Source organism: Podarcis cretensis (assembly GCF_951804945.1).
Source record: "Podarcis cretensis genome assembly, chromosome: 3".
In the NCBI taxonomy this organism is placed as follows: Eukaryota; Metazoa; Chordata; class Lepidosauria; order Squamata; family Lacertidae; genus Podarcis; species Podarcis cretensis.
This window is the reverse complement of record NC_137172.1, coordinates 84,725,512-84,748,682: the sequence shown is the minus strand read 5'-3', so window position 1 is coordinate 84,748,682 and position 23,171 is coordinate 84,725,512. Positions and strand designations below refer to the sequence as shown.

The window sequence follows — 23,171 nt, the reverse complement described above, 5'->3', positions numbered from 1 at the left end:
TATTACTGCATAATCTCCCCTAATCTCCACTTGAAGAAAGGAAAAAGAACACATCAGCAAACAGTATAATACAATTCTAAATGATTAATTTCTGATTCTGAGCTGTAACAGGAAGGAAGTTGAAGAGGACTGTGGCTGTGTGTGTGTGGGTGGACAAATATTATCTAGCACCTGCCCATGGGATGACCTTGCAATCAAACAGCATTAATCCTTGCTGTCCTGATTATAATATAGTTTGAAAAAATAACAGTAGTGTTGGAGGGTCATCTTTGGTAGTAGAATGAATAATGGTTGGCTTCAGCTGTACACCTGCAGCTGGTCGTTTCCTTTCAAATGTCAGAGTTCCTCTTCATTCATGGGTGTCATAATGTGAAAGGTTGCAACAGCAGTGCTTTAACATATTGCAGTGCTTTGTAATGGACATTAGACTGACATTGTTTCCCCCCTCCAAATATTATAAATAATCAAATGCCAGAATCATTCATTTTTATAGATGCAATGTCATTTTTTAAATGATTGGCATGACGTAGGTTTTCTGGAATTATCCTTTGGGGCAGATCATGCAAAGTCATTAAAACTGGCTGTGTGTACAACTCCTTGGCCTTACTCAGTACTCTGCTAAAATATCACACTAATTAATGGATCCCCCTAAGCCATTTGGTTACTGTATTCTGGCAGACATGTGTATGAAACTGCACAGAACAACAGAAGCCTAGGCAGGCAAAGTGATTAATTAAACACTTCATTGCAGGGATCACCAACCTATTTAGGCCTGTGGATGTTTTTGGATTTTTGAGGAAGTTCTGCTGGTCACTTCTATTCCTCATAGAGAGACAGAAAGAGTGCACACACAGATTTAACTTTTCTAAAGGACCTTTATCAAAAGTGGTTATAGTAGAATCAATCAAAGTCTTGAAAAGCACATAGAGCTGGAAGAGGAAATAGTAATCCAAGTTACAGATAAATTCTTGTGGTTGTTATTACTACTATTACTACCCCAATCACTGCTACCACTACTGTTATATTTATTTAATAAATTAATATAAATATGTTATGTTGGTCACATCTTCTAAAACACATCATCATCATCATCATCATCACCATCATGTCTTTCCCACAGATAAAACAGAACAAGCTAAAAACATAGAAAAGGTGTAATTAAACACTAATAGAATTAAAATAGTATAAAAAATCCATTAAACACAGGCAAAGCAAGCCCTTCAACCACCTTTGGCAGACTTATTGAAGCTCAGGCCTATTAAAACACAAATAGTGTTTTAGTTAATTGGAGTGTGATGGACGGACTTTGGGTCTGCCTCCTGAAGACCTAGAAGCGATCAGACCCAGGTGGTGTGTCATCCATTCTGGAGGCAGTTAAAAGTTAGAGCCTGACAGTTAAACTGTCAGATGGAGCTTAGAAAGTGCCTAGGCAGGGCTTAGGCAGGGCAAACCAGATGACTAGCCTGAGGGGAAAGTAAAGACCCTAGAAGGGATTGGGAGTGCTTTACTGACTTAGCAGAATAAAACAGCCATTCTAGGAGGCAACAGTTTATTCAGAAGCAGGTTAAAGTGAGAGATTTAAGCAAAGTTTTTAATTATCCCTGTGAAAAGTTTTGACTGAAACACAATGTTGTTCCTTATCAGAGTCATCATTAAGCTGGAACCCTCAATGAGTGTGTTTAGATACCTCTCAAGTGTTACTGACAAGGAACTGTCTAAATCTTAAAATGCCCAAATCCAGTCATGTTAACTAGCTCCCTCCTTTCTTGAGGGAGGTTGCCACATGGAGTTCAGATAGCACTAGGCAAAGCACAAAATTTGAAGTAACAGAGCTTACAAATGTAACTTTGGTTACTACAGAATTCCCCAATCACGCAATACATAAATTGTGTGATTAGCTATCATGTGGTGCAAAGGTGGGTAGCCTCAGGCCCAGTATGGGTGTCAAATGTGGCCCCCGGCACATCTCTTTGGCCCTCAGGACTCTTCCCAGGCCATTCCCATCCCTAGGCCTTTTTCACCCCAGGCTGTATCCCTCACCAGCACTGCATATCCTTCTTGAGTGCTTTTCTGTGGTAGGACTGTGTCCTTGAACTGTGACCATTTTAGTTATTTATTTCATAACATCTATACACCGCTTGATTGTCAAAGAACCTCAAGGCCTCTTGCTTGCTTTGGAAGACGTTCTTAGAGGGTGTGTGCGTGCGTGTAGAAACCTCTGACTTTGTGTGACCAGAATATAGCCTGCTGCACAGAACTACGAATCACGTTCATTGCTATGCCAACTTTTGCCTTTGACTCCACCCACTGCAGCCATGTGACCCTTGAAAGGTCCCCCCTCCACAGGAGCATGGTCCTTGGGAACTTGTGAGAGTCAGAGGGTGTGAGTCATTTGCACTGTGGCATATGGAGAGGTGAGTTTTAAGGCAGGGTCTTGGAAACTCCTCCCTCCCTGCATGTCAATTAGCATTGGGGGGGGGGCTTCCATTGGTGGAGGAGGCACTAACAGGGATTGCAATAGCCTTTAGGTTGTAATCCTGGGCACACTACTGAGAAGCAAGACTGAATGCAAAGTGGATCAATCAAAATGGAGAATGAGGTGAAAAACCAACTTAATATTTAAGGCTAGGGATGGGATGCTCCTCTTCTGTCTGGAACCAGTTGCTGCAAATTCAGATGGGGCACAAGCTTCTGCCCTTTCTCCTGCTTTTTAAAATTATTATTATTATAGAAAGCTATCTCTGTGGTATTACAGCTTAATGTGCTTGGCCACACATTTCCTCCTTATCTCTGTCTTTCTCTGACTCATCTCACATATATAGATGGTTTTGTGTTGAATAGCAAAATATTTCAAGGAAGGGGGCCAAAATGTTTAAAATAACTTTCTGTCTGTTTCCCTCATACACACACACACACAAAGTATGCACCTTTTTTAGCCAGCCTTTATATGATTTGCCATTGACTAGATCTTCCCAATTTCCATTTCCATTTCTCCATCAAACATTCATGATGAAAAATTGCTTCCTACTGAGTATCCATTAGTTACTGACGCTGAGGCTAATAAGCAAACTGTGAGTGCACTAGATAGCAAATTGAAATGAGTCACAAAATACACTTAGCATGCCTTTCCTGTTGGTGGTGGTGCGTCATTGGTAGAATGCTTGTTCCTTAACAACACGCATATAAAGATCAGCAACATGGCCTTTTTAAAAAAAAAGCACACACACAACGCACAATGGTCAACAGAACCTAATCAACAAGGCTAACTGATTTGTTTATTCTCAAATGAATAATCTCAGTACAGGATGAACCATACCAGACATTACTTTTTTACCTAATATGTTTTCAAGGTCTGCCTACAAATATACAGTAGTTGTGTGAATGCAATGGGTATCATAAAGTTATGGTCACCTGGGAGTAAGAATTCATTGTAGTTCTCTGCTGAATATAGTCCAGACCTACAGTGCTAGCTTTGTTTTTTATGCAATAGCCTTTAGGTTGTAATCCTGGGCACACTACTGAGAAGCAAGACTGAATTCAAAGTGGATCAATCAAAATGGAGAATGAGGTGAAAAACCAACTTAATATTTAAGGCTAGGGATGGGGAAGAAATTTGACTTGGTTCACATTTAAAGGGGAAGCTATGCACCTAATTCATAATTTCCAAAACAATGCACGGACTGAAACACAATTATTGGTTGAACTTGAGAGTTCTATGAAGTTTGCAATGCAATTCAGCAAAGAAATAAGTACAAAAATGCAGAATAAAACACACACAAAATCTGAAAGTAACTTACGACAATGTGTTGTACTGTGGAGAAATTGGCTTGCCCAAAATAAAAATAAAAATGGGTATATTGGGCAGAATTGCATGCAAAAGTGTACATTAGAAAAAAATCCATGCAAAAAGGCTGGTAAAGTTTCATGATACTTAATTTTTTTTTAAAAAAAATGCAAACTCATGTGGAAATGTGAAGAACTGAAAAGGAGAGGTAGAAAAATTGTCCTATTTGCCAATCCCTACTTTGGGTAAATGTGTTGCAGACTTGGCTGTAATTTATTATTTCGAAACTTAGTGATGGTTGGAGTCATTTAACCCTAATCAACCCCATCCTAAACACATTTGTCCAGATGTTTGTGGTATTCCCACTGTCACTGAACAGATGATTGTCAAGAAGGAAAAGGGGATTCTGCCGGGAACCTCTGACCCCTCTGGACAACACGCTTCAGGCCAGCGGTGTCAGGTAGAGGGGAAGGAGGGGGCTTCAGCTCCCCCAATATTTTTGGGCAGGGGGCAGCACCCCCCCATATTGAGGGGGCCGCCCACTCCCTGCTGGGCACCCTCTGCATGCCCCATCCCCAACCTCCACCTGGCAGCCCAGGAGTCAGGCAGTGGCTGGGATGAGCGCAGTAGATATTTGCTTTGCTTGTTCCAGCCACAGCCCAGCAGCCTGGCAGCCCGGCGAGGGCTGGGTTGAGCCTCCGTGCGTCCCACCCCTGCCCAGCACACGCTGGGTGGCATCAAATGATGCATCATGTGACACGTCACATGATCATGCCCCCTCAAGGGGCAAGTTGGCGCCCCTGCTTAGGCTACCTCATATTACACCCTGCACATTTCTCCAAAGCAACTTCTTACGTCTATAGTCATGGCAATCCACTTCAGGAAAGCCTTTTGCCCCATGCAAATTACTATTCACTTGACTGTGGTGCTCAGATGCAGTCTCAAGAATGTTATGTATGACTATGCCCCTTTTTAACCTGAATTCAAGTGCTATAGATTTTCTCTGGATGCAAGCATACCCATCTTCCCATTCATTCCCAATATCAACATAACACCCCGTATATGGCTGTAATATGGATTGCATTGGCTTCTTCTTCAGGCTTCAATGTGTTTAGACTGCAGTCTTAGTAAACTTCTTTTTCTCTTATCTATGTATCATTAAGAAGCAATGACACCTTTATTGCTTTTTGCAACTCAGAAGCATTATGATTTATCATAGTTCAGTGTTGGGCTCTGTGATGTTTGCTCTTTAGTTTCTTACACCATGCTAATTGCAGGGGGAACTGGAGCAAAGCACATTTGCCTTCTTTTATCATGGCATTGGCTAGGTAGAGCCTCTTAATATTCAACAAGGAACAGATGGGTGAAGCAAAATATACTTATTAGTATCTCATGGAAAATAAAATCCGTGTGCATGCAAACAATGCCTCTGTGTGCCATCTGTATGATCTAAATTTGTGGGAAGTCATGAGTGCTTAGAAAATGAAGCATTTTTCCATGAATAGAACCTGGATTGAGATTTGAATATGCATCAAGGAGAAAATGTATAATTTCCAACATCTATTGTAATCAACCAAAAAAGCATGCTGCCATGTCTTTGAATGTACTCTTTACCCCTGTGACCTGAACTGCCTACCCTGTAAAAGAATTGGTTTTCTTTTTCCAACTGGAATTGTAGATTGTAGGAGATGTAGAAAACTCTCCACTCCCACCCCATAGCACCTTAAGAGTATTTATTTTATTTAAAAGCAACTATAAGCATTTTAATGAGGGTGAAAGAGGAGAGCGAAAAATATGGTCTGATGCTCAACATCAAAAAATATGGTCTGAAGCTCAACTTCCAAAAAATCACCTCCTGGCAAATAGAAGGGGATGAAATGGAGGCAGTGAGAGATTTTACTTTCTTGGGCTCCATGATCACTGCAGATGGTGAAAGCAGTCACAAAATTAAAAGATGCCTGCTTCTTGGGAGGAAAGCAATGACAAACCTAGACAGCATCTTAAAAAGCAGAGACATCACCTTGCCAACAAAGGTCCGTATAGTTAAAGCTATGGTTTTCCCAGTAGTGATGTATAGAAGTGAGAGCTGGACCATAAAGAAGGCTGATCGCCGAAGAATTGATGCTTTTGAATTATGGTGTTGGAGGAGACTCTTGAGAGTCCCATGGACTGCAAGAAGAACAAACCTCTCCATTCTTAAGGAAATCAGCCCTGAGTGCTCACTGGAAGGACAAATCATAAAGCTGAGGCTCCAATACTTTGGCCACCTCATGAGAAGAGAGGACTCCCTGGAAAAGACCCTGATGTTGGGAAAGATGGAGGGCACAAGCAGAAGGGGACGACAGAGGAGGAGATGGTTGGACAGTGTTCTCGAAGCTACCAGCATGAGTTTGACCAAACTGCGGGAGGCAGTGGAAGACAGGAGGGCCTGGCGTGCTCTGGTCCATGGTGTCATGAAGAGTCGGGCTAGTCACACTTCTCTGAAGTCTCTCAGCCTCACTCACCTCACAGAGTGTTTGTTGTGGGGGAGGAAGGGAAAGGAGATTGTTAGCTGCTTTGATACTCCTTAAGGGGAGTGAAAGGCAGGATATCAAGTCCAAACTACTACTACTACTACTACTACTACTACTACTATTCTTCTTCTTCTTCTTCTTCTTCTTCTTCTTCTTCTTCTTCTTCTTCTCTTCTTCTTCTAGCTCCCATTGGCTCCCACAACCCTTGGCTTACCATGATGTCCAAAGCAGCACTTGCGGTTTGTTTCACTCAACCCACAATCAAGAAGCAAAGAACAAACCTTGGCTTCAGATCATGGTTTGTTTGGAGAGAACCAAATCCATTAGCACTTTTTTCAGTTGCCAAGATAAGTGAAGTGTTGTGGTATGTTGCTTCCACTCATGCTAGTGAAGAAGCACTGTTGAGTAATCAGGCTGCATGCACTCGAACACTGCTGATACACAGTAAACCAAGGATTTTATGATCTGAAAACAGAGATGTTGTATGTACTTTTGTAACCCACAAATTATTATTATTTAAATAACAGCTTGTCATGCCATCCAAACCTGACAAACAGTGGTTAATATTAACTCTGGTTCATTTGAAGCAAGCCAACTTCAAACTTTGGCTTATGAAGTTGGCATGCTTCAATGAACTATAGTTAAGATGAACCACAATTAAGGGTTCAGATTTAATGCTTACCTGTGATTAATCAAAATCAGAATGAGAAGCTTCCACACTCTTCCTTGTGGCCAACCCAGAAGGAAGAGAGGGGAGAACAAGGCTCACCTTGGCTCATTTTCTTTATGCTAAACAATCATTTAACAAGGTGTTGAAATGCAGGTATAGTAACTAACCTAAGAACAATCGATGAGCTTCAAATGGGAATATTAGCCTCATTCTCCATTATTGAAACTTAACATTTCATGCACTATAGCAAAATGGCTTTCATTGGGGTTATTATTTTTTAAAAGTTTATGGCAAGTAACAATACTCCTGAACTCCTTATGGTAATAATGGGCAGCCAGTTTTATGTATTTTTAATAGTACATACATGCCCTGTATATGTTTAAGTACTGGTACTTGTTGTTGTTGTTACATAGAGTCATATTATTATTATATATGGTCATACGTGGATACAAAAATGCTAAGAAATGTGAAAACGAAAGAAAAATGCTCCGCAAACAGTTTTTGCTCTCATGAACGTTAATGTACGTTGTTCTAAATGAAGAATCTGGTTTGTTCTAATTTTAGTTAACATTTAGTTAACATCTGAAGCATTTTTAACATTTGTTCACCTCTCCCAGATGGCCACATGATATGCTTACAGCTCTTTGCCAGGAAATTTCATGAGAGACTAGGTTTGCAGCGGAGCCCATTTCTAGCCCACATTTATATACTTCTGTTTCCAACTCATGTGTCCGGCCAGGTCATTGGACAGGAAGATGATGTTGGCTGGAGGTTTCTGGGAGGCATCCTGCTACTGTTTTCATAATAACCCACAACCCTTGCAGCACTGCCAGTGGAGTTCCCAGCTGTAAGCAGCTGCAGAATTGGAACAATGTAGGCAACTCTGCTGAAAACTAATATATATTTAGCAATTCCACTGGTGATGTTGAAGCTGTGGCCCTTTGGATATTGCCGATACACAGCTCTCATTATTCCTTGTCATTGGCTGGGGTGTAATGGGAGTTGAAGTCCAACAATATCTAGAGGGCCACAGAGTCCCCATCCATGGGTTACACTGAATTGAGTGACAAAACACTTTGGTTTAGCTGTTCGTGAGCTGCTGAAATGCCTTTAGCAGTTCTGAAGGGTAGCAACCAAGAAATCTCTCTGCAGCAGTCTGAATTTGACAAAGGTAAGCATAAGATGGTCTCTTGATTGACTTTTTAGAAATTGGATTGGGACATAGGAGTGAAAGCTGTCTCTCAACAGGGGCCATTTGGGGTTATAGCCAGCACCTTTATTTGAACCTTGGTGATATAACAGGTATATTTTTGATGTAGATGAATTATGCACCTGGTGATCTGCCACTATACTATTCACAAGTGGATATTCACGAGATTACAAAGACATAAGGAACAGTACCCACAAAATATGCTGATCTCTAGTGACAATGGAAGACCACTTTTCTCTGTCTCTCACAAGTTTTGCAAACCACCATTTGTTTCAAAGTGCCCAGTCACTAAACAAGGGAAGGTTTGGGACCAACGGGTAACAACAACAACCACAACACCCTGAGTAAGCTCTAGAATCTAAGGCATCAGGATAGGGGTCAGATGGAAGAACTGGGTGTTGCCAGTATACAGTACAGGGAAATGGCAAGTCTCCATGCTATCTAGTCCAGTGGCCTCATTGAATGAATAGGGGATAGAATGAAGACCTGGATGACCTCAGGAGAGAGAGGGATTAATGAGCAACTGACTCATCAATATTTTGGGGGGTGTCGCTTGCAGCTAGAAATAGGAGAACAGTTACCTTGACACCTGCCAGATCTTGTAATAATGTCATCAATGTATGTAGCACCTTCATCATGTAGTTTCTGTCATATGTTGAAGATGTGTCTCTTCACTAAGACACATGTTTTCAGGGACCTACCCATTTCCAGTGACTGTAAATTGTTTTTTTAAATAGATTTTACATTGTTGTAACTTGTCCTGGGACCTGTTGGTGAAGGGCAGGTAATAAATTGAAACAACAACAACAACAACAACAACAACAACAACAACAACAACAACAACACAGTGTGATAATACAGTGTGTAGACCCAATAATATGTGTGTTGACCCAATCTTGGGATTGGTAATAGTGAAACTATTCACATCAATGGACTGTAGCAGGGATGCAGAACAATATTAGTAGAGACTGAAGCAGTGGGAAAGTTTGCACAAGAATTTCCAGTGCTCTGTGGAATATTTTAACAAGTCGCATGAATTGACTAGACTAGAGGGAAAAGGTTGGAAGAGAACACAGCATTTTAGAATAATGAACTTGTGCTACCAAGACCTCTTGTCCTTACATATGGTTTGGGAAAGTGTGATGTCTTGAAGATGACTCACGGAATATGGATTTTGAATAATCTTTAAGTAGTTTCTCACAGATGTAAAATACATTTTCATCAGGAAAAGGGGACACAGAGGCAGATGTAATCATAATGATTAGGAGCTTCTTCTTCTTCTTCTTCTTCTTCTTCTTCTTCTTCTTCACACCACCAAGTTCTACTGGAGCTCATTAAACTGTGATGAGCAGACCAACAAGGATGTCGCTGCAGCAGAAGAATAATGCTCAGCTTGTTAAAGGGGGGAAAACATGACAGTTAATAAACCCACATTAAACAGCAGGTTTTGTTCCAATGGCTCTCAACATTCAGTCAAGTATATTTTTTAAAAAATCAATTGCTGATTCCTGTTGGAAAAAATATATACAGATGCTGCTTTGAAGAGGGGATTATGCAGGATTCAACTTGTTTTGTTAATTAATTTTCCCTAGGTAACAGCAGAAAATCACTGGTAGGGAACTTTTAGTAAACTAAGAGCACAGACCATTAAGACTGGATTAAATTTAGATTTTAAACCCACATGATTCTCGGTCTCCCTCCCTCCTCTTCTGCATCATGTTGACTCAGAAATCTTTTTTTTTTTTAAAAATCCCTTCCAGGAGTGAATAGCCAAGAACAAAAGCAACATTCCCTCCCCCCTTTTTTTCTTGGTTCCTTGTTCTTTATAATGAAACGTATAAATTGACAAGATGAACATGATGCACATATAAAATGACAGTAGGTCATTTAGTGCCATTGCACATATTTCAAACTAATGACCTTGTAATTAATAAAACCGGCTTGCACCTGATTTTGAGCTGCTGTTATTTGGATTAATTAAGAAAATGAAAACAAACCTTTGGACCAGAAAATGGCATCCTACTGAAAGATTAGTAGCATTCACTGAAGATTAATATGGGATGGAAAGTGAAGTTCCTACAGAGAACAAAAATGAGGATATTTTCGATCAAAATTCTCCCATAAACCAGACAGTCTTTGTGAATGTACTAACAATGCCATCTTATTACTTGTCTCACTATCTAATCAGTGGCTCATTAGCTACAGCAGCACCAGTGATTCTTTCCCATTATGGTAGTGTGCCTGGGTGGTGTCAGGCGGCTGTAATAATAATAAAATTTCATTTATATCCCGCCCTCCCCAGCCGAAGCCGGGCTCAGAGCGGCTAACAACAGTAAAAGTAACACAGTTTACATAAACAACTTGCATGGCTGGTTGCCAAGAATATACAAAGACAAGGAAAAGTTTTTTACCATCCGCTTTTTATTCAATATTTACAGAGAGAGGCTTGACCATTCCTCTGATTTAGAAGTTTTTTGTTTGTTTGTTTCATTTGCTTAACAAACAAAACAAAACAATACCCCAACTAATTTTCAATGAATGGCTTACAATAAAAAAACACATAGCAATAATTCATTTACAAGACAACAATATAAACAATTTCAATGCAGCAGACAATAAAATGATAAAAAAACTCTATATGTAAAAAATATATGAAATAAAATGTTTATATGTAAAAAATGAAATAAAATGAAATAATAAAAAATGAAATGCACAATGAAATTGCATGAACTTTTTCCCCACGGAGAGAGCAGGATTATACCCTTCTGACAACAATGCACCTGCTAGCAACGCCTTGTGGTAGCCATGGATTCAGCCTCTATGTGAAAGGTGGGCTATGTGTGATGTAAACAGAGTACAAATGGCAATATGTGTGGGTGTGCAAGAGTCCAGAGTCATCAACACCACATACGGACAGGACACATTGTGGCTAGTGTGTGAACGGGCCTTAAAATCCAAGAATGACAGATCATATGGTAGGCAATCTCTCCCACTGTACTGTCCAGACAAGAATATTTTGTGTCTGTTATTTGGGCTGGAAATTGCTAGAAACTCACAAAGTTGCATAATTCCTCGGAAATTGTTTTTCTTTCATATTTAAATTCCCAAATATGTATGTGCGGCAGCCTCCTTGCAAAGCTAGACAGGAAGTCTGGGGAAGCCCAACATACCTCTCCACACCTATTAGCTGCTCATCTGAGGTTCAGGCCCCTAATAAAAAGACCAGTGTCTGCTCAACTTTTCAAAATGGTATTTATCCAGACCAATATTGATTCTGTGTTTTGACAGGCCTACCTGGAAGGGCGGAAATGAAGTAATCTGCAAATCCGAGTTGACCTGAGAATGTTTGATTGCTCGATTAACAGACGTCTCAAAGGCATTCAAGCAAAGTTAAAGTTATCACCAGTATTCCTGCATGCACTCGACTACATTTTTCCAAAGCAGAACTTTATAAGATGCCAAATGTAAAGCTATGACTCAAATCCTAAAATACTAATAGCTGCTCTCATACACATCAAAGAAAACATACAACCCAGGAAACCTTTGGCTTCCCAAACATTTTCTATAATTTCAGACACAAATATGACATTTATAGTTTGGCCAAACAAGTATTTCCTAATTAGTAAAGTCAATTACCATTACATATTCCCCACCCCGCCACCCCTCCTGCGAAACCTGGCATTACTGCAAAAAGGAAGGCAGTGTGCAACAGTTATTCCATATCCTGAAACTTCCTGGCACCATGCACATTTCTTTATATGGGGCTCTTGACTGTTTGCTACATGGCAATGGTATTAGTCACCATCACACGAGGTTCCATTTTCAGAAGTGGCCTAGAGTTAAAGAATTCATTCTGCTTCCTAAAGAAAACCCCTCACTGTCCCCTTACTGACCTAAATCTGTGCGTTGCTATCACCCTGCAACATTAGCCCAAGTCTACTGACAACTGTGGCATTTTCCTTTGAGATGTCATATTGTATATACCTACCTACAGCCAAGTAGAGCTCAGGTGAAAAAGTTATAAGAGAGCATGTGTGTTTATTCAGCTGGTGGGAAACTGAAAACAGGACTCAATGATTAATCAAATAAAGATTGGAATGATGGGTGGCTGGATAAAAAGGTAGTTTGAAACAAATGGTTTGAAATCACACAGAAGAATAATTGGTTTCTCTGCCTGCTATTACCAGTGCCTGTAGGTGGAGAAAAACAATCTGGCAAAGGCTGTTCGTTGATAGAAATCTAAAATTTCTATTATAAGTCAAGCATAAAGCAAGCAAAGAATTTATTGCATATGGGTTGGGTCCAGATTCACCATGTGTGGAACTCTGCTGATGGGACTAGGGTTGGCGTTGAGGCTCAGTATCGTTGCCCACCCTGCAGCCGGGAACCCGCTGAGAAGAACTCCTTTGACTTGCCCCTCCTCTTCCCCACTGCATTATGCTTGTGCACCTGCGTCTTGCTCTGGGCTGTAGTGGGAAGATAAAACTGCCACTGTCTGTGCTCCCATTGACTCTGAGAAGTAAGCAGATGGTAGCAACACTGAGACCAATGAACAGCAGCAGCTGCCAACAATGGCAGCAAGGAAGTAGCCTCACTGAGGCTATTGAGGATGCCTTGCCCTGGCACTGCCAACTCTTGGCAGAGGATGGGGAAAGTGATTTTCACCCATTTATCTTTTCCTCCATACTTCTCCAAATCTGAAGCTCTGGAGGTGGAATGGAGGACTGCGGAGGGAAGAGAGATTGGTGAATATCCCCTTTCTTCTTCTTTCTCCAATGCAGATGCATAGCGTGGGTTGCCAGTGCCCGGGGATGCATGGAGGGAGGGAATCAGACAGAATATGCATGCACATTCAACTGCCTAACAGCATCTGCGTCACCCAGATCAGAGCTGCAGAGATATGAAAAGAGGAGTTGTTCCATTGTGTGCAGAGCTTGCTTCCTGGTTCGCATGGAACTGCTCCAATAGGAGTGTCTGCTGCATCTCAGTGCCTTCTTCCATTTGATGAGCAGCAAATATGTCTCCAGCCTTTTACATGGATGGATGGTTGAATGGATAGCTAGACAGATTTATGGCTATGTATCACACCTTGTCCAAAGCCATTTTTCCCAGTTCCCACAGTTTAACATGTAAGCCCATGGCCATTTCCTCACATTTAAGTGCTATTACTTCCAATTATCCATTTTTCTAATGTACGTTTTCTTTTTAATAAAAAAAAATCTTGCTTTCTTTATATTTTTCCGAAAGTAAAGTAAAGCATAGACAAATCCAGGCACAAGCAGTTATAAAGGACACCATTTTAAAATGTACATGGAGGCGGGGGGCTACCTTCGTTTAGCTGATGCTAAATGTCTGTGGTGGCATCATGGTTGCTTCATTCTGTACTAAACACTTCCTTGCTAGAGTCTCAAGGTTTGGCTGTAAAAAGAGTCTTCAGGGTCTTCTCATTTTCCTATCCAAAGGAAAGCATGGCGTGGATTCAATTTATTCACCAACCAGTCTTTTGGAAATTGTTGTTGCTGTTTAGTCGTTTAGTCGTGTCCGATTCTTCGTGACCCCATGGACCAGAGCACGCCAGGCACTCCTGTCTTCCACTGCCTCCTGCAGTTTGGTCAAACTCATGCTGGTAGCTTCGAGAACACTGTCCAACCATCTCATCCTCTTTCTTCCCCTTTTCCTTGTGCCCTCCATCTTTCCCAGCATCGGGGTATTTTCCAAGGAGTCTTCTCTTCTCATGAGGTGGCCAAAGTATTGGAGCCTCAGCTTCATGATCTGTCCCTCCAGTGAGCACTCAGGGCTGATTTCCTTAAGAATGGAGAGGTTTGAACTTCTTGCAGTCCATGGGACTCTCAAGAATCTCCTCCAGCACCATAATTCAAAAGCATCAATTTTTCGGCGACCAGCCTTCTTTTTCAGAAATTAGGAACCATCAATCCTTTGTTCACGGATGGCTTGGTTTCAGGGGTGCCATCTCATTCTCAGGATTGTGGGTGCCCAGCACCACAATGCAGACTTGTGGCATCACAGGCACACACCTCTTCCTCCTCCTATCCACAGCCAGCAAGTCTGAGCCGCCCCCTCGGGGAAAAGGTGCCTTGTTTGCTGGCTGCGAAGGGCGGAGCTGAACTGCTTCTCTCTCGGAGGCAGCATCACTGCCGCCTGCCCCCTTTTCTCATTGACTTTGTGGGTGCCCTGCCCCCACAATTATATTATTGTGGGTGTGCAAGCATCTGCAGCCTCCTGGAGTTGGCTCCTATGCTTGGTTTCACCCCAGAATGCTCCTTCCCTTTCTCTCTGTTGTACCATATTTGAAAGCAACAAAGCAAAAAGGAAATAAATCCTTCTTCTATTGTTTTTTTGCAAGCAGAAGGACACTCCACTTCAGACTGCTTAACAGGCTGTATTAGCACTGGACCAAATCACATCACTTGCTAATGTTGTCAGCAGGATCCTTCTCTGCTGGATGATAGCCGAAGTTTTTTTCTTTATTTTTTTGCAGGCTCTTGTGAGCTCATTTTTCCAGGATTTGAATTTCCAGACAAATACTCTGTCCAGCTCCATTCCTAATGTCATCATCTTATACTTTTGAGAAATAAAGTTCGGGCCAAGGACACATTCTTCATTATCTTCAAGGGAATCCATTTTGCCTGTCTGCACATAAATCTGAACAGCTCCATTAACTTGTGCCTGGGTTTACATGATGTCTCTTGTTCATGTTTCTCATTTTGGATGGGAAGCTGCAGCAACCAGTCCCTCACTGGTGTTCTTCTAGCTGAAAAATATATATATATATATGCCAAATGTGCTATCATAAGTAGGGACAGACAACCTGTCAATTTTGGTTTTCCTCAGTTACTCATTTTCCTACTCATAAATTCAGTTCTACACATTGCTGAAGCAATTTGCAACTTTTAATTTTTGAAGATCATTGTGAAAATTCACCAGTATGAATTTCTCCTAAGATATACATTTTTGTGTTCATTTTTCATTAAAATATACATTTTTGCAAGCACATTTATCTCATATAATACATGTTATTTCCATTCATGTATGCATCTGTAGATATGCTTTCCCCCAAATATTTGCATTTCTTTTTTACACCTTGTTTGGTGTAAAAAACTTTAGCACAAAAAAGAGAAGTGTTAATTTCAAATGATAATTGCATTCCAGTCCCTGTACTGATTCAAAACATGTAAATTAAGTAGTTTCAAATTAAAACGCAAATAAAATTACATTTCTCCCTCATCCCTAAGACAGGAAGGGAAATAGTTTCCAAATGCTCAGAGGCAGCCATTGCTAACTCCTGGCCAAGAAAAGGATGTGGAAGACCATATTTCTTAAAAATATCTATCTACTGTTTTTATAGTCCTGCTGGAAGCTTCTCACAGAGACGGCTAGCATGACTGAGATCTCCAGTACACACAAAGGACTGTGTTTAGACAGAGGAAAAATAACAATGATAGGGCTTCTCCCCTGGAAATTATTTCAAATGGCATGATCTGCAAACCTCCACTCTTATATTTAAGCTAATTCAGTTTACTAGAAGATTGAGGAAGCTGTTGCCCTCTAGATATTGCAGGACTACAGCGCTCATCATCCCTGGCCATTGGTCATGCAAGCTGGGGCTGATAGGAGTTGTAGTCCAGCAACATCTAGAGGACCACTAGTTCCAGTGGCGTAGCGTGGGGGGTGCAGGGGGGGCCGGCTGCACCGGGCACAACATCTGGGGGTTAGGGTTAGGGGGCGCAAATCCACGGGTTAGGGGGTGCAAATTACTTGCCTTGCCCCGGGTGCTGACAACCCATGCTATGCCACTGACTAGTTCCCCACCCCTGGTTTGCAGTTAACTATTGTAAAGTACAAGTAGGCCAGCTCAGCACTTCTGTCATTCTGGACATCTGTCAGATGTGGTCATCTGCTAGTCTGCAACAGGCAATAAGAATGGTAGTGATTATATCAGCTGTAATAGACATTAATATACTACAGTGGAAGCTCAGGTCGTGAACGTGATCCTTGCAGGATGCATGTTTGCAACCTGCAGCATTTGCAACCTGCAGTGGCACATCTGCGCACAAGCAGATTGCAATTTGGCGCTTCTGCGCATGTGCAAAGCTCAATTTAGCACTTCTGCGCATGCGCGACCGCCGAAACCCAGAAGTAACCCGTGAAAAGAGGCCCCTCTTTCTTGGCCTTTGACAGTTAAGGTCTTTTGTCTTGTGTGACCCACCTCTTTTGTTGAACCAATACTTTTTATTCAGAAAACAACTATATTATATTTTGATTTGTTAAAGGCTAAAGGAGAAGTCAGGCAATTTTCACGAATACTTCCATCATCATTGAAAAGTGTCCCCTTTGGCTGTGTGTGTGTGTGTGTACTGCTGTGGAATTGATGGAACATTCAGGATGCATTGTTCTGAATGGGCTGTACACCCACTCTAAATGAGCTTCATTTGCCCTCAGCGATAGCAGCACTGGTTGCCCATATTTAATAAAAATGTGTTATTAGGCAAAATAATGCAAACATGTATATTATATAATTTGTTTAGTCGTTTAGTCATGTCTGGCTCTTCGTGACCCCATGGACCAATTATACACACACACACACACACACTGTATTATTAGGCAAAACACGCAGACATGTATATTAGGAGAAATTTGCACTAAAATGCTGGCAAATTTTCAAGAGAGCTCTTTTTAAAAATGCAGACTGATGAGGGAATGTTGAGAGTCAAATTTAAGCCTGGGAAAGTAAGAAATAGAGAGAAATAGAAAAAGTGAGAAACCAAAATGAACAGATTTGTCCATGCCTACTGCAGAGTGAAATTAAAAGATGAAATTAAAAGACGCCTGCTTCTTGGGAGAAAAGCAATGACAAACCTTTTTAAGACAGCATCTTAAAAAGTAGAGACATCACCTTGCCAACAAAGGTCCGTATAGTTAAAGCTATGGTTTTCCCAGTAGTGATGTATGGAAGTGAGAGCTGGACCATAAAGAAGGCTGATCGCCGAAGAATTTATGCTTTTGAATTATGGTGCTGAAGGAGACTCTTGAGAATCCCATGGACTGCAAGAAGATCAAACCTCTCCATTCTGAAGGAAATCAGCCCTGAGTGCTCACTGGAAGGACAAATCACGAAGCTGAGGCTCCAATACTTTGGCCACCTCATGGGAAGAGAAGACTCCCTGGAAAGACTCTGATGTTGGGAAAGATGGAGGGCACAAGCAGAAGGGGACGACAGAGGAGGAGATGGTTGGACAGTGTTCTCAAAGCTACCAGCATGAGTTTGACCAAACTGCGGGAGGCAGTGGAAGACAGGAGTGCCTGGCGTGCTCTGGTCCATGGGGTCATGAAGAGTCGGACACAACTAAACAACTAAACAACTAAACAACTAAACAACTAAACAACTAAACAACTAAACAACAACAACAACTGTATCCTTTGCATGCAGAAGCTCCCTGATATAATCCCTCGCATTGCTGGTTAAATGGCCCAGGTGATGAGAAACCCAGAAAACTGCTACCAGCCAAGTAATTGGTAATAGTGTGCGGGATCAACATATAGTCTGCCTTAGTATGGCACAGGTTGCTGTTTTATTAATTGCCACGAGGTCCAGCAAATCAAATGGGATGCAGAATTCAGACTTTATGGATCAAAAGACTATTCTGTCTCACAGTTACAGCTGTTTGAGGAATTCGATTTATGTGAAATTAGCTCTTCTACTTCTCCAAATCTTGTGATATATTTCTTAGCTCAAACATACAAAAATGCTTCAGATATGTATTTTTAGGACAATATTAAATCGAAAGACAGCCACAATCGAAAGACAGCCACAGCAGACACTGGAGCCTTCCAATGGTTTGACTTTACCCCTGATAGCACACTCCTTCATTGTCTCTTGAGGCAGACTGGTGCCAGCATGCCTACCCTGAAATACATTATATATGTTTGTGTTGATTGTCTTTTTAATGGCAGATTATTGTAGAAAAAGGGACGTATTTATGAATGAAGAGAAACCAAATTGACATGGACCAGAAAAAGACCAATCTCTCAATCCCTAAACAATGACTTTGTGTGTGTGTGTGTGTGTGTGTGTGTGTGTGTGCGTGTGTGTTTCATTGTGACTGATTAATGGCATTCAGCTGGCTTAGTTCTTTAATTAAAATGTCACTCTATTCATAGATGCTTTTCCCAAGGACAGCATGTCATAACAGACTGACAAGCAAAGCACAAGGTGAGGGAAAGCCGCTGAAACACACATGGAATCTGACAGTAAACAATTATGTCCAATAATGTTTTTCTAAGAACTAACTATTCTGTCACTGTAAAAATATTACAAACAAAATCTAAGCTGACTGGCTGTGGGTCAGGTATAGGTCTTGGATGCCTCCTTCAGGCTATGGAAAAATGATGAAAACAATGTCCAGATGTGAAGCGGAGCAGTACTATTTCCCCATACTCAACTTGTTGCCCATGTGCTGCTTAACATTATATGAATAGGGATCTCAATATGACAAGGCAGCATGTGTATGTGTGGCGGGGGCGGGGCTCTCTTAAATGGCCATTTGCCTTGCATAGGTATATGCTGTTGCTATTTGGTGTGAATCATGTGAGGGCAGAGGCTGGTTCTCCTACAATTGCGACGTGGGTCACATTTGTCTCAGAAGAGGCTGAAAAGTATGCACTTAGTATTCATATTGTGCTTTTGATCTTCAAAGGGTTTGCAGAAAAGCGGAACCCTGCAACACATATCTTCTTAAAATAGATTAGATGTGATTAGTCGATAGTTTATGAACAGCTATGAAAATTGGTTTGGCCCAGAGTTCCTTGGTTACATACATGTAGTTGCACATGAGAATATTTGAAGTCTGTTTGGTTTGTAGTCTTGATTCGGCATATAGGGCATCAATCAAAAGGGCCATGCACAGAAAGATGATCTGTATGTTAAAGTTTATTTCAGGGACAAAATGTATCCTGGCTAAATGTGGGAAGTGTGGGACTTTGGAAGGTATTCAGACAGTTAAAATGTCATTTTTTTAACCATGCAGTTCTACAGATGTCTACTTAGAGTAAGTCCCATTGAATTAAGTGGCACTTACACCCAGGAAAGTATATTTAGAATTGCATCTTAACATAGCAATCAGAACTACCTTAGAGTTTAATGGAGTGGGAGTTGGATTGGAAGAAGGTATTCCTCCATGATGCAGACCTACCTCTTCTGCCTGCTGAACGTGGTAGAATCTGCCAATAGGAACCCTGAAATGGGTTCTGGGCAGCGCTGGCCTAAGACATTTTGGCCCCTGAGGTGGACCTCTAAATTGCCCCCCCCATGCAAGGGAAGAAGGGGTGAAGGAATATCTACATTAGAACAAGTGAGGGGAGGAGAGAAAGATCAACATCAGGATCTGCTGTCCTGGTGGATGCTGCCATCTAAGGCAATTGCCTCACTTTGCCTCATGAGTGAGCCATCCCTGGTTCTGGGACAGGGAAGCGGGGGGGGGGGGGGGGGGAGCTGAGCCTGGCATTACTGCCATCACACAACACCATCAGGCTCCATTTGGGCTCTGTTGCTGCTCAGTTGCCATGAAGTTCACTGGGTGACTGTTATGTACTGAAGTTCTCACCCTGGCCAGCAGGGGGATATTGTAGATAGTTTTCACTCAGGTCCACATATGCAAATAAGGGATTGAAAGTGACGTTCAGTGATTGGATAGTTACAGAAAATGGTTACTGTTGCATTCTAGTGGAGCTCTATATAAGCAGGCTGGCTGAACCCTTCAGTTCAGTTCTGTTCTGGCCTGTGAATAAACAAGAGCGGTTTGAAGAATCACTGTGTCGTCTGATAAGTTCACCCACAACTTAACAGTAACCATGGGCTAGTCCCTGCTAGTCCCGGCCTGCATGCTTGATTGCAGATATGGCAGTGGCTCCAGTCTTCTGTAGCTTAGTTACCTCATTACTTTAGACCAACCTCCAAACCTCAGGGTGGCTAATAGCATTTTTTAAAAATAAAATAAAATCAGCACAAACAGAAATACCAGATAATTCCCAATTACCAGATACTTTCAAAATGCACATTGCTTTTAGTGAGACAAGAGTCTCCCCCCATAAGTAAAACAACACGTGCAATTATTTGAGAAGCTCAAAACCAGCCAAAAAACGACAGCAACAAACTGCTGGGCCACTGTCAAAGGGTCATAATAGGATTGGAGCAGAACACAGAATAAAGCTAAAAAATTATCATAGTATATTGTGGAAATGTCAGAAGCAAGCACAACTGTTCTTGTGAGACTTCCATTAGCGTATGTCCTATAACAGAATAATCTGTGGTGTGATTTGTAGTCTTCTTGGAGCAGTTTGGGAACATCTCTCTGTTGTCTCATGATCTAACTCTCATGCAAGGAAAAGGAGCTACAGGAGGAGGTGGCATGTCTGTGGAGCCATCTCTTTGCCAAACAGATGTCGACTCTGATCTCCTGACAGGAGGCAAGGTAGGGAGTGGAAGAGGAGGACATTGCAAGGCCTCTCTTCCCCCCTCTCCTAGCCTAAGAGGTTATCTGTGGCAACACCAGCCTTTCCATTAGGCAGAGTGAGGCAATTTCCTCAGGTGGCCGATGATGGTCATCAGCCTCCCGGGCACCCTATTGCTTCAATGCTTATACTTTTCTAAGTAATAATAAAACATATTGTGTGCATTTTTATCAGCAAGATGCAGCTCTCTGCCGCATCCGAATTGAATAGCTCTATTGTGATGATAATATTGGAGATGAAAGTGAACATCAAGAAAGAACGAGTCACCCCACCATGAAGGAAAGCCATTGTTTTTGTTCTGCTGAGCACAAAGGGAGTGAGTGCACTTGAATATCAATGGTAAATACTTGAAAGTTAAGTGTTCTTCCCAGGACATTCCTTTCCATTTTATTTTTGGTCCAAGTTTATGAAGATGTCTTGAAGGGATAAATCAAACCCAATGCAAACAGATCTGAAATCAGACATGAAGCGGAGCACCCCTCTCCTTTTCAGGACTGAAGTCACTCAAGTACATCTTAAATGTCTTGTGCTTTGCTAAAAATAACTCAAAAGGAGTTCAGCAATTTAACTTGGAACTCTGGGTTGAGAATAATATACGACTCTCCCACTGTATAGAATGTGTTTACGAAGCCTGTGATCAGCTCTCTTATTGAACCTCTGCTTATTCAATATGTAGTATTATGAACCACATTTCTACCCCACTCTTCTTTTTATAATAAAATTTTATTGATGCTTTATCATAATACAAGAAACTTATCTAAATAAAAACAAAAAGAGAAAGAGAAAAAAAGCAAAGGAAACCAAAATCTATTACACTCTTCTGAGTGGCACCTCTGCTGAACACGCCCCCCCCCCCCAAGTAGAAGAGGTGTTTCATGCTCCACCAACTTACACCATTAAGAGTCTCATGCTCTACCTACTTACACTAAGTCAGACCATTGGTCCCTCGAGCTCAGCACTGTCTACACTGATTGGCTGTGGCGGCTGGGATAGCTCAGTTGGGCGAATATACGACTCTTACTCTCAAGGCTGTGGGTTTGGGCAAAAGATTCCTGCATTGCAGGGGGTTGCACTAGATGATCCTCATGGTCCCTTCCAATTCTACAACTCTATGATTGTATGATCAATAAATAAAATGAATAATTTTTTGATATTTTCTGTTCCTCACAGAAATAAAAAACCTTGTTGTGCACGCCTGCCACTGCCATATCTTTTCCTACTTATCCTGCTTTTGCAGCCCAACAGTTCTCGTTATTTTGTACCCTCATCATTTCCCACCTCCTTACCCATGATGACACTGTCCCCCTGAGTCCTTGTACTGACTCTGCCTTCCTCATATTGTCCTCAGCCTGAAGTCACTGGTGCACAGGAACCATGTTCAATTTTGTTCTCATTTGTGTTTTATTTGCTGCCCACTTTCCTCCCCAAAGAGGCCCCTCTTTCTTGGCCTTTGACAGTTAAGGTCTTTTGTCTTGTGTGACCCACCTCTTTTGTTGAACCAATACTGTTCTGTTTTGCTTGGAAAAGTTTGAATGATAACTGTTTTGCTTCTTTCTTACAACTGTATGATGATATTATTGTAACCTGCTGTGGGACCATATGGTGAAGGATTACTAAGAAATCTTTGAAATAAATAAATCCAAAATTAATAAATTTGGCATTTATTTATTAACATAATTTATAATAGCTGCCTCAACATATGTTCTATGGGCGGCTCACAGAACAAATACAGTTAAAACACAATATGAAACAATAAAAGCTATCAAAAGCTAAATGCCCAATGAAACAATAATATTGAGATCCAAAGCTACACTTCTATGTGTTAGTGATTCCACTGCAGCCCACATTTTTGCTAACCTTGTACCTTTATGTTTATAGACATATTACCAGAAAGACATAAAGGAGTGTCGGAATCATGCTGTCAGCCCTTCGTGTGGGAAACACTGTATAAAATTACACAAAGTGTCATTCCCGCAAAATCTTTTAGGCTATTGCTTTGTTAGAATCTTCTCTCTGTTTGTTCCTGCTCTTGGTCTACACTTTGTTTTCGTTTTGGCTTATTTTCCTTCCTTTCTGTGCAAAGGTCCTCAAAGGCCCATGGGTTGATAGTGTGATAAGTTCAGACATCTTACTCTTTAAAATGTGTAGGATGATCCTGAAGTGCTGACACCAGCATGTTTTAGAAGCTGAAACAAAAGACAGTGTGTTTTGGACTGAGTCATAATTATATTAGCAGAGGTCTGACAGCAGAAACAGGTTATATATTCCATTAGTACATTCAGTCATGTACTTTGTTATCTACAAACAAAAGGCACCAGTCGTTCTATTATAATGAGCCCTAAACTTCTCCCTCTTTGTTAACAGTGATTTTTTTTAACAAAACCTGTGAAGAACCAAAAGTTTCTATTTTTACTAAAACTGAATGTGTGCTTAATTGGCGATGGTATTTTGAAATAACAGTATTTC

General features: G+C 41.2%; 1 long non-coding RNA gene across 2 annotated transcripts in view; it reads left to right on the top strand.

Moving 5' to 3' along the window:
* Positions 1-1,447: 1,447 nt before the first annotated feature.
* LOC307212961 overlaps positions 1,448-23,171 on the top strand; it is a 40,338-nt gene continuing 18,614 nt past the window's right edge. For both annotated transcript variants that reach the window (XR_013837295.1, XR_013837296.1), the window contains exons 1-2: positions 1,448-1,569; positions 2,347-2,414. This is a non-coding gene — a long non-coding RNA (uncharacterized lncRNA). The remainder of the gene's footprint in view (positions 1,570-2,346; positions 2,415-23,171) is intronic.